At 52.7% G+C, this 9,802-nt stretch overlaps 1 pseudogene; it reads left to right on the top strand.

The window, feature by feature from the left end:
• Window positions 1-272: 272 nt before the first annotated feature.
• Window positions 273-1,297, top strand: LOC117087282 (annotated as a pseudogene).
• The last annotated feature ends 8,505 nt before the right edge of the window (window positions 1,298-9,802 follow it).

The raw sequence follows: 9,802 nt of genomic DNA, 5'->3' as shown, positions 1-9,802 counted from the left end.
GCCACCCAGTGGACCCTCACGGCTCTGACCAACGTGTAAGTTAGAGCTGCTCCCACGGCCTGGCAGTCCCCCCGTCCGCTCTGCCTCCACTGTCCTGGACTTTCTGGGGAACTGTGACCCTTCCGAGGCTGGGATGACATTTATGGAAGGTGGCAGGTCCCCTCCACCCCTTTTCCATTTTCATGGACCCTCCTGGCCCCTGGGTGCCTTCCCTTCTGGGTGGTCTCTCGGCACTGCCCTCTGCTTCTGGAGCATAATGGTAAGTGCCTGGAAGTCTATCCCCTTCATGGTGGACCTTAGCCAATGACTGGGGTGCAGGGGAGTGAAGTCCCAGCTCCCTTGCCTGGAGCGAGGACAACCCTGAGGTATAACTTACACTCCCAAGTTCCCCTGCGAGATCAGGCTGAAGTCACCCTCTGCAGAATTTTGCCTGAATCTGCACCCTTCTTGGCCTCTTACTTTCTTGTCTTGCTCTCCCAAGTCCCTCTCCAGTTTCCCTGGGAGCACTCCCAAATCATTTAGCTATGAATCCTCATCTCAGGATCTGCTTCTGGGGAACCTGATCTAAGACATGGAGCACCTACTGTGTGCCAAGCCCCATGGCAAATGCTCAAATAGACAAATAAGATGCAGTTCCTTCCCCCAAAGGAGCGCATGATTTGGTTGGGCTGGTCCTGATCGCAGTAGTAATGCTAATAGCCCATGTTGTGCACCTTCTATGTGCCAGACCCTATGCTGAATGCTTTACATAGATTAGTTCACTTAAACTTTCTAGCTCTTCTAGTTCTAGGCGCTTCGGCAGCCACGGCTTAAGGTGCAGACATGGCAAAGTCCAAGAACCACAACACACACAACCAGTCCCCAAAGTGGCACAGAAATGGCATCAGGAAACCCTGATCACAAAGATACAAATGTCTTAACGGGGTGGACCCCAAGTTCCTGAGGAGCATGCACCTTGCCGAGAAGCACAACAAGAAGAGCCTAAAGAAGATGCAGGCCAACGATGCCAAGGCCATGAGGGCACGTGCTGAGGCTATCAAGGTCCTCATAAAGCCCAAGATCCCAAAGGGTATCAGCTGCAAGCTCGACTGACTTGCCTGCATTGCCCACCCCAAGCTTGGGAAGCGTGTTCATGCCTGCATTACCAAAGGGCTCAGGCTGTGCCGGTCAAAGGCCAAGGACCAAACTAAGGCCCAGGCTGCAGCTCCAGCTTCAGTTCCAGCTCAGGCTCCCAAAGCTGCCCAGGCCCCTACAAAGGTTTCAGAGTAAAGATCTCTGTCTGCCAACATGAGGACGGAAGGACTAGTATGAACCCCCTGGGCTGCCGTCTGCATGGGGCTGGTGTTCTCTGCTATTTGTACAAATAAACCTGAAGCCGGAAAAAAAAAAAAAACAAAAAAAACCTTCTAACAATTTTGCGAGGAGATGCTATTATCATCCCCACTTTGCGGATGGGAAAACTGAGGCCCAGAGAGGTGAACTAATCTGTGATCCAGGGTTTTACAACTTGGAAGTGGCAGCACCCACCCTGAGACCTGGGCTCCTAACCACTCCTCTTTCAGCATGTTTCAGCTGGGAGGGATGCCCCAGCTGCTTGCATTCAGTAGAGGAAAGATTCTCCAGGGCCTTGCTGTGACTGGTTGTAAGGGCATTTCATGACTACTTTGTTGCTGATCTTGGATAACTTTCTCTTTTTTTTTGAGACGGTCTCGCTCTGTTGCCTAGGCTGGCGTAGCTGGAGTACAGTGGCACAATCTCGGTTCACTGCAACCTCTGCCTCCCTGGCTCAAGCAATCCTCCCACCTCAGCCTCCCAAGTAGCTGGGACCACAGGTGTGCCACCATGCCCTGCTAATTTTTTGTATATATATTTTTGAGCCACTGCACCTGGCCCAGATCTTGGTTAACTTTTTATGAGTGATTTAAATTAAGAAGGAGGCTGGGCACGGTGGCTCATGCCTGTAATCCCAGCACTTTGGGAGGCAGAGGTGAGTGGATTGCTTGAGGCAAGGAGTTTGAGACCAGCCTGAGCAACATGGAGAAACCCCATCTCTACAAAAAATACAAAAATTAGCCAGGTGCCGTGGGGTGCACCTGTAGTCCCAGCTACTCAGAAGGCTGAGGCAGGAGAACCACTTGAGCTCAGGAGTTGGAGGTTGCAGTGAGCTGAGATTGTGGCATTGCACTCCACCTGGGTGATGGGAGTGAAACCCTATCTCAACAACAACAACAACAAAGAAGAACAAATAATGAGTTAAAAACCCATCCCTCTGATAGTGTTATTACCACTTACCTTCTGCTCTGCTTTCCCGAGTAGGAGACAAGGTAGGAGTGCTGTCCGGGTGCCAGCACTGCCAACCCTGGGTGAAGCTCCCACCCCAGGTGTTGTGGTATAAACAGGGTATCAGCTGTTACACCCCAGGGGGAATCAGAAGCACTGGCTCAGGAAAAGCCAGGCAATGCTGTCTGAGAGTGCACTGGGGTGGGTAAGAGCACAAACTCAAGGCAGGCTGGCTGGGGCCAAATCCTAACTCTGCTGTGTGCAGAGGTCAGGCCCAGCTGAGTGACTTTGGGAAAGAAAGTTACCCTCTCTGTGCCTAGGTTTCCCCATCTGTAAAATGAAGACAATAATAGCATTGGCCTCTTAGGGTTGTTGTGAGAATCAAATGAGATAATATACCTAAAGCAGAACACTGCCTTATATACAATAGGAGGTATAGAAATGTTGACTATTATTATTGTTAATTAAAGGAAAGGGTAGGCAAGGCTAACACTCCTGACTTAGGAGTCACCCAGCAGTCTCCTGGTAGAGTCCCTGAGTCTGGGTACACTCTCTCAGACTGATGTCCCTGGATACCTCTGTGTTCCAGGAGGGTAGGATAGAGGCTTCTGTCTCCTTTCCTAGTCCTCTCCTTCCTGGCTTGCATCTGGCCCATGCAGGCTTCCTGGTGCTCTCGAGTCAGAGGCTCCTGGAATGGGAGTTGGGGCTGGAGGGAAGGGTCTCAGGGACATGGCCTCAAACTCTGAACGAAGACATGCTGTCCACTGGCTTGAAGGCCTCATGGTGGGGGATGGGAGTGGCAGCTGGCACAGTGCCCTGCTCCTGTGAAGAACCCAGTTATGCCATTAGCTGGCTGGATGACCCTGGCCAACTCCCTCTCCTGGTCCTGGCAGCTCTGTCTGAGTGTACACTAAGCATTGCCTCATTTAAGCTGCAAACTTGCCAGGTGATTCCCATCCTCATCATACAGATGTGGAGGCAGAGGCAGTGAGAGGAGCAGCCACAATAAGAGCAGGGGGACTTTCTCACTGATAATGACCCAGGACTCACTGGGCATTTCCTCGGATCCAGGCAGGTGTGGTTCAGGTGAGGAGCCTCAGGCCACGTGCAAGGTGGAGCTGGAACCAGAACTAGGTCTGCTTAGATGTGGTTCCAGTGCCTAACACTTGGCCTCAGTGATAAGGGCCAGGTCCGAGGCTGAGCATTTGTCAAGACCCCCATGCCTGTGTCCTACAATGTGGCCCCTGGCCAGCTGAGGCAGGCTAAGAAGATACAGGGCAGGGGTTTCGTGTCCCCTGGCAGACTGGGTGGGGTTCCCTGAGGTCAGGGGCTAGTCCCCTCACATGGGATAGTTTCTTACTGGGAAGTTTTTGTTTTTGAAGTTTTTATTATGGAAACTCTGAAACACATGCATAAATAGAGAATAAGGTATAATGAACCCCACACACTCATTCCCAGACTCAGCAGCTATCAATTTATGACCAAGCTGGTTTCATCCACCTCCTTGCCCCCTCTCCCGTGTCCCCACACCTAGATCTTGAAGCACATCTGTAACAGCATATCATTTCGCAGATTTTTCTAAACGTGTGTCTAAAGATAAAGACTCTCCTTAAAGAAAAAAAAAATCACCTGAATTCCAGGAACTTTAAAAAAAAAGTTGAGAGAGGGTCTTACTCTGTCACCCAGGCTGGAGTGCAGTGGTGTGATCATAGGTCACCGCAGCCTTGACCTCCTGGGCTCAAATGATCCTCCTGCCTCAGCCTCCTGAGTAACTGAGAGTATAGCTGCCAGCCACCATATCCGGCTAATTAAAAAAAAAAAAAAAAAAACGTTTTTAGAGATGGGGGTCTCAATATGCTGGCCAGGCTGGTCTCGAGCTCCTGGTCTCAAGCAATCCTTTGGCCTTCGCCCCCAAAAGTGCTGGGATTACAGGCATGAGCCACTGTGCCTGACCTCCCAGGAACTTTTGTAAGAGCAAGGACTTGCTTCCCATTTTCTCCTGGCACCCAGCTCAGGGCAGAATCACTGCTCTAGTTTGAGGTTATGTCCTCTTCCAGGGCATAAAAGGGGCCCAAGGTAGGTGCGACCCTGCGTGCACAGCAGCTTGACTTTGGCCAAGACCCTCCTCTGCTGTGGAAGGTGCAGGGAGGAGCAAGCTCTGAGGTCAGGCCCAGATCTGACTGTCATGGACGCAGCTCCTGGCTCCACCTGAGCATGTGCTGAGGACCTTGGGGACTGTTCCTCCCTGTGGACCTCAGATGTGGTCCTCAGTGTGGACCGGGGGTGTGGCTAGTGTTACTCAGGCCACGGCAGGCTCACTGGCATCACTGACTTTTCTCGTTTGGTGTTTATTTCTTTCCTCCCTTCCTCACACCCTTCCTTTGTTTCCCCATTTTACTGTCTTTGATGCCTTTGTTTGTATGGTTCCTGCAGGTAGGCATTACTCTTTTGTAAACACGTATTTTTCTTTTTACTCTGATAAATGTCATTGTGTTACAGATCTCATTGAGTCAAGACTATAAAATCTAGCCTTGAGCTGGGCATGGTGATGTACAGCTGTAGTCCCAGCTACTTGAGAGGCTGAGGCAGGAGGATCCCTTAAGCCCAGGAGTTGGAGGCTGCAGTGAGCTATGATTATGCCACTGCACTCCAGCCTGGGTGACAGAGTGAGACCCTGTCCCTCAATCAATCAATCAATCAAAATAAAATCTAGCCTTGTTGCTTCCAACTGCTACATGGAACCCTAGATGTGCAGACACACATTTTCCTGCCCACCCACCCTCTTAATGAGCTGCCACATTCCCCTAGTAAGTCGTGTCCTGTGGGGATGGAGCTGTAACTCACATCCCCACCAATGCTGGGCTTTTTCCAGCTTTTGAATTTTTGCCCATCTACCAGAGGTAAAAGTGATGTATAATGATTTTCAGCATCTTTTCTTTTCTTTTTCTTTTTTTTTTTTTGAGACAGGATCTCACTCTGTCACCCAGACTGGAGTGCCATGGTGTGATCATAGCTCACTGCAGCCTTCAACTTCAGCTCAAGTGATCCTCCCACCTCAGTCTCCTGAGTAGTTAGGACTACAGGCATACACTACCTTGCCCAGCTAATTTTAACATTTTTTGAAGAGGCAGATTCTCACTATGTTGCCCAGGCTGCTCTCGAATTCCTGGCCTCAATTGTTTTCTTCAATTGTTTACCTCTCATGTCCATTTCTGGGGTAGGGTTGCTGTCCTCTTGCTGCTCTGCAGCTGTTTCTTATGTTGTCTAGTCTGGATATGGCTCCTTGGGTGGTTTGAGGTGCTGAGCATCACCGTCATTGTGACATCTTCAGAGCCCTTTGAAATATGACTCCTCTCCTTCCTGCTGGCCTTTCCAGCTCCTTTGTGAGTGGATGGCACAGGGGAGGCCCTTCTCACTGTCTCTGCCCTTTTGGTAAATGCCAGGTGTCTGGGACAGGGTACAGCTTGCAACAGGAACTTGCTTTTAGCATGGGGCAGGGATAGGCCAGAGAAGGATGGCTATGCCCCAGGGCCCTGTCCCTACTCCTGGGGCCCTTGCCCTGGCAGGTCTCAGCCCAGCATGGTCAGGATTCCTTCATTCCACACACGAAAGCACTGGGCTGGGTCATGGTGTTGGATCTGAGGCCTCAAACTTGACTAGGACCCTGTCTCTGGCCTCAGAACCTTGAAGCTCAGCATGGGGAAATAGTAGGTCCATGAACCAGGGTGGGGGCCAAGTCAAAGCCTCAAAAGAGGCCCTAGGCCCTGGCAGCTGGTCTGGCACATGCTGACGTGGCCAGCCTGAAGGGTATAAGCCTGTCCTGGCAGAACACAGCTTGGCCATCTGGCAGGACAGCCATCACCAGTCAGGGTGGGCTTTCCGGAGGAGGTGTCTTCGCTCGGGGCTTTAGAGGAAGCACAAGAGTTCTCCAGGCCTCAGCAAGGTCTTAGCCGAAGTCCTGGGTGAGAACAGGAGCAGAGTCTTGCATCTCTATCCACAGGGAATGTGGTTTCTAGGTCTTTGACTCCTGGCTTCTCTTTCTGAGCAGGGGCAGGGAAAAGGAAGTTGACTTGGGCTTAGCAGGCCTGCCTCTATCCTCACTGTCTGAGTGACCTCGGGCAAGTCTCCTCTCCTCTGTGGCCTTTGGCCCCCCCATCTGAATGATGCAGGCGTGGGGTGGAGAGAAGCTCCCCAGGACCCTCACAAATCCCCTGGAAAGACCCCAGTAGGGCAGCAGTGGCTGTCTTTACCTCTTAACTCTGTCATACCCTTCAAAGACAAGAGTGACGAGGACAGAGGCTGCCTTGGTCTCTGGCCCCAGCCCCTCTGCTGCCTCTCACCCATGTGGACCCCCTTTCTAACAGCCCACAGGGTAGGCTGTGGCTCGCTTCTCAGGGTTTTCTCTCAGAGCCTCTGTACTTTCCAAAGAACAGCTACTGTGAATTGAGCAGGCCCTGTGTGCCGGACACAACGCTTAGCATTTTACTGAGGACCTCATTTTCTTCTCACGATCTGGAGCTGGGTACTATTAGTACACCCATTTTGCAGATGACACTGAGGGGCTCAAAGAGGGTAAGCCACCTGCCCAACATCACCCAGCTTATAAGTGGCAGGGCCAGGATCCAAACCCAGTGCTGCCTGCTCCAGAGCCCATTTCCTAATCTCTTCCCAGGTCACACGGGTCTTCCCTTTCTTAAATTCCAACTGCCCAGTTAGCACTCCTCGGTCAAGCCCTCTCCATGCATCTTTATTACCTCCACCCTTCCCAGATTCACCCCCTTTCCTGCTGGAGCCCTGCTGGCCCTGCCTGAGCCTCTGCTTGTTTCTCTGCATCTCCTTGGAGTATGCTCACTCTCCCCAGGACTCCAGCAGGGGCTGGGTGCCCACAGGAAGCTGGGAGGCTCCCTGAGGCTTCTCATTAAACCCTACCCTGCATGGACACTGACTCCATGGAGGGCTTGGGTGGGTCTCACATCCCTCACGTCCCGGAGAGTTACCATCCTTTCTGAGGTTGAGCAGGGTCAGCTATGGAGCAGGTCACCCTCTAGGGCCCAGCAGGCCTGAGGTTCTGGGCCCTGGCAGCTGGTCTGGCACGTGCCTGAAGTGGCCAGCCTGAAGGGTACATGTCTGTCCTGCTGGAAGCCTCTGGGTTATCAGAGGGGAATGAAGGGGGTGGGACACATCTCCTGGGACGTGCAGGGACTCAGGCGTGCATGTGTGTGCGTGCGTGTGTGTCTGCATGTGCAGCTGTGCCAGCCAAGGGCATTGTGAGCCTGGCCCGAGGAGGGGTGGGGGGTTCTGTGTGCAACACTTGACTCCCGTACATTTAGCAAAATCAGCACAGCACTGAGACCAGCAGGCCTCTGAGCCATCTTCACTGTTATTTTTATAATTGCGGGCCAAAATCAAATTTTCATTCCCCTGGGGGAAATCCTGTCTTCCACATGAAACCCAAGCTGGTGGAGGGCCGGGAGTGGGTATGTAAAATGAATCCAGGGCCGGGAGTTCAGCTGCCTGGGCCAAGTCCTGGCCCTACCTTTCTTCCAGCTGCAAGGCTATTTCACCTGCTCAGCCTCAGCTTCCCATCTGCAGTGAGGGCCAATCTGTCTGGATTGGTGGCTGAGTCTGAAATGAACCCGTGATGTGCAAGCCAGGTGAGAACACCACCATGGAATGTAAAGGTGGGCGGCAGTTGCTGATCAGCACCTTTTACTTCCACTTAGAACCATGCTAGGCCTGGGAGAGGAAATGGATGGACCCTTGACTCTATTTGGTAAGGATTTAACCTGTGCCTTGAGAATGGATTGGATTGCCTTGGCTGCAGAGATGTAGAAAACAGTTGGGCAAGGTTCATTGGATGGATGACTGAATGACTAAATACATGAAGAGATGCCCATTTCTGCAGTGTTGAGAAGTTCCATGCCTCCCAACTGGGAGGCACAAGGGACTGGACCAGATGACATTAAATTTTTTTTTTTTAATATTAAAAAAAATATACGGAGAGACAAATTTTTGCTATGTTGCTCAGGCTGGTCTTGAACTCCTGGCCTTAAGCAATCCTCCAGCCTCTGCTTCACCAAAATGTTGGGACTACAGGTGTAGCCACCATGCTCACCCCAGATGACATTTGAAGCTGCTTCCCACTGAAGGTCCCTCCCAGGTTCTGTGACTTGAGCTGAGTTCTGCCCTCTTTCCAGGAGCCCCTCCTTAGTCCTAAGCCTCCCTGTGATTGGTGCTGGGTTGGGCACAGGACCTTTTTGTCCCACATGATCCTGCCCACAGGGTTCCCAGGTTAAGGTATGGGGAGAGCCCATGGCCAGGAGAACTGAGGCCCACACAGGACCTACATAATGAGTCAGAGTGAGGCTGGGGGAGAGGACAGCCTTTGAGAGGCCAAGGTTGTGTTGTGGGAGGGAAGTATTACCAGCTTTTTGGGGGTCAGCTGGAAAGGCTTCCTGGAATTGGCGTTGATTCTCAATGTGGGAGCCACTAGGTTGGCCCCTAGTCCCAGGCGTCACAAGCTTGTGTGGACTAGCATGCATCTGCCCTCTGCTTACCTTGCCATGTCCAGCCCATGACCCTGGAGGGCAAGAGGGAGGGTGTCCTGCTGCAGGGCAGAGGGATTCTGGCCTAGGTGTGTGTGGCAGCTCCTGAGGCTGCAGGCTCCAGTTTTTGCTGGCTCACTGAAGCAGTCTCTGGAGAAGCTGGGGCTTCTAGGAGTGGTTCTGATGCTGCGTGGTCTTGGCTAGTTCTCATCTCTTGGAACATTTCCTCCCCTGCAAAATGAGTGGTTGGCAAAGGTGATCATCCAAATCCCCCTGCGCTGAGATTCATGACAGGAGTCTGCGGGTGGGGGACACCTGGACAGTCCAGCCTGAGACCCTGTGCCCTGGGGTGAGCCAGATGACAGGCTCAGGGAGTCATGGGGGCAAGGGGATTCTCCCTGTGCAGCTGCCTCCTGGAGGGCCTTTTGGGGGCTAAAAGTGCCACCCTGCAAACTTCCCTCCATGGCTTCTGCCCCCCTCCCCGGCCCCATTTTGTCCCCTTGGTGTCACATTCCACAGTGGAAAGCGATCCCTTGCTCAAGGACTGAGGATTACAATCAGGAGAGAAGCCTGGGTTGCCCTGGGAACACTCACGTAGGCTTTTCCCACCGGTGCCCTCCTCCTCCGGTCAAAGGCTGGGGTAGGGGGATGATCTTGATGCACCCCAGCCGGAGGGAGCAGTAGGGTCTCTGGGGCTGGGGGGCTGGTCAGCCTTTCCTTCCCTCCCTGGGGTTCAGCAACCCCAGGGAGGGAGTGAACTGTGTTGAGAAGCCCCCAGTGCGCCCTCTCAGGAGGTAATTGGGGCCTAGGTCCTGGGTTTCCATGTGCTTGGGCTCCCCTGCCCCCTCACTTCTGCCCTGACCCCTCCCGCAGGCTGCAGTGCCACTCCCCATCCCTACTAAGCTGGGGATTTCCGCAGGCTGAGCCAACCACCTGACCCTAATTATGGCGCCTTCATCCTGTTGAGGTTAAGCTCC

This window comes from Trachypithecus francoisi, unplaced genomic scaffold, assembly GCF_009764315.1.
Source record: "Trachypithecus francoisi isolate TF-2019V2 unplaced genomic scaffold, Tfra_2.0 Lachesis_group10, whole genome shotgun sequence".
Classification (NCBI taxonomy): Eukaryota; Metazoa; Chordata; class Mammalia; order Primates; family Cercopithecidae; genus Trachypithecus; species Trachypithecus francoisi.
This window is presented reverse-complemented; position numbering and strand designations above follow the sequence as displayed.